The following is a 2,443-nucleotide window of genomic DNA, read 5'->3' as shown; positions in this document are numbered from 1 at the left end:
GGGAAATTTTAGTGCACTTTTTTTAAAAAAAAAAAACTACTGGTGATATATACTTATTTTGATAATTATAATGGGCAGAGGGAAAGTTCTCATGGTTTTAATACTTGAATTTTTCAAACCTAAAAATCAAAAAATGAGATTTTACCTCCCCCAAAGTGTAGGATTTACATGAGACTTAATGTTTAATTACATATTGGACCAGAGAAGAATCCGGGCGTTCCAGTAAGCCACGCAGGCCGGAGAATGCTCCAAACCCCAGACCGGGCCAGCAACACCGGGGAGCCAAATGGATGAGGCACAGCCCGTATGCCTTCTCCAGATGGAGCCCCGGTGACACTGAGCAGCTACTAACATGGCTCCGGTATGCGGGACTGGGACAGCTCCAAACTGGGGGGGGCATTGGAGTGGGGCAGTGCCAGCCCAGCCTCCAGGTCACCCTGGCTGCTGGAAGTCACGCCCTCGACCCACCCTCGGCGCCATCTTGCCACATTCAACAGAGAAGAATCTGGGCGTTCTCCAAACCGCGCCCTTTTCTGAAAAATGAAAACATACAATCTATTGATGCCATCCAGCATGTCTGACTGTTGGAGGAAAACCTCCAAATAATAATAGTGAGATCCCTGTTGAAAATTGAGTGTAATCAAAGTAAGGAAAGAGTGGGGCTGGAGTGATAGCACAGCGGGTAGGGCGTTTGCCTTGCACGCGGCCGACCCAGGTTCAAATCCCAGCATCCCATATGGTCCCCTGAGCACCGCCAGGGGTGATTCCTGAGTGCATGAGCCAGGAGTGACCCCTGTGCATTGCTGGGTGTGACCCAAAAAGCAAAAAAAAAAAAAAAAAAAACAAAGTAAGGAAAGAGTAAAGTGAAAAATGTCTGCCACACAGGCAGAGAGGGAGTGGGAGGGGGGGTGCGCAGGGGTTTGGTGGTGGATCAAATATGAAAACTTTGGCCTTTGTGCCCCCTCGCGAGATCGACCCTGGAGGCAACTGAACCACTTTGGACACGAGCGGCGCCCCCAAAATGCCTCCAAACTGTGTGCTCGGTGCTACTGGCCCAGGCGCTGCCAGCGGGGTATGATCTTTTCTCTCTCAACTCTTTCTTTTTGAACGCAGCGAGGCAACAGCCGGTTTTTAGACTATGCAGGAAGCCCGGAAAAGCCGATGGGGCGGGACTTCCGGATCCGCCCTGTGCCGATGATATTTAAGCACAGAGCCATGTGGGTACGCTCCTTTGTGCCGCCACGCGAGATCGACCCCGGAGGCAACTGAACCACTTTGGACACAAGCGGCGCCCCCAAAATGCCTCCAAACTGTGTGCTCGGAGCTACTGGCCCAGGCACTGCCAGCGAGTGATGCAATTACCAAAAGAATTTTCTCTGGACTTCATATAGAAATCCAAAACCGCGCGGCTGCAATAGCAGCCGCGCGACCTAATATCTCTTGATTGTCAGCAACGTGTAAATGTTCCTTTTTAGCAGGGCTTACCGTGGGGAGAAACTCCAAACAATAGTACTGAGTTTTTTGTTGAAGGGTAAAAGATTGTAGCGATAGAATTTTAGGCAGAATTTTCCCTGGACTTTATATAGAAACCCAAAACTGCGAGGCCGCGGCAGCCTAATGTCATCTAATCATCAGCAATATGAAATGGTTCCTTTGTAACGGGTTGGACTTTGGGGGGACCATAATAGGGTTAAAGTTTGTAGTGACGTGTAATTTCTGGCTGTACTTTCCCTGCCTGGACTTTATACAGAAATTCAAAGCTGCGAGGCCGCTGCCATGGCCGCGCGACCTAATGTCATTTAATCATAACCAATATAAAATGGTTCCTTTTTAACTGGTCGGACTTTGGTGGGAAATCCTAACAAGAATAGTTAAGTCTTTTGCTGAAATATTGAAGGCAATCAAAGTAGTAGCCATCTCTATAGACTGAACTAAACCATATCCCCACGCTGGCTGAGAAGAAATATCCTTCTTTCTCGGGAAGAAACGCGGCGTGGCGTTAACCATAGTAGGATGTCCATTAAGCTGACACGGACCTGGTGGCGTGGGAATGGGATACAAGGGAATAAATTATTATGTACTTGGAACAGCGGGACGCTGGTGGAACCTCGAGCCCGGGCCGATACCAGCGTATTACTTTTGGTTCCAGAAACTGCTGGCAGACATTCTACCAGACTATCAACTAAGCCAGAGCCCCACGCCGGCTGATGACGGGAAATAACCATCTTTTTCGTTTTTTTTTCCCTTTGTCAGGCAGCGTGGTGATTACTAAACAGGCGTGAACTCGGTGGCACGGGACGAGGGGGGGAAGTTATGTAACAAACAGCGGGACTTAATATCTCTACATTCTCAGCAATGGAGAGCTATCAAATGCTTCCTTGACAGTAGGACTGTCTTTTCTTTTTTTGGGGGGAAACCCTAGCAAAAATAGTGAGTTATGTGT

This window comes from Sorex araneus, chromosome 2 (genome assembly GCF_027595985.1).
Source record: "Sorex araneus isolate mSorAra2 chromosome 2, mSorAra2.pri, whole genome shotgun sequence".
Lineage (NCBI taxonomy): Eukaryota > Metazoa > Chordata > Mammalia > Eulipotyphla > Soricidae > Sorex > Sorex araneus.
The sequence above is the reverse complement of the archived record's forward strand: the minus strand, read 5'-3'. Positions refer to the sequence as shown.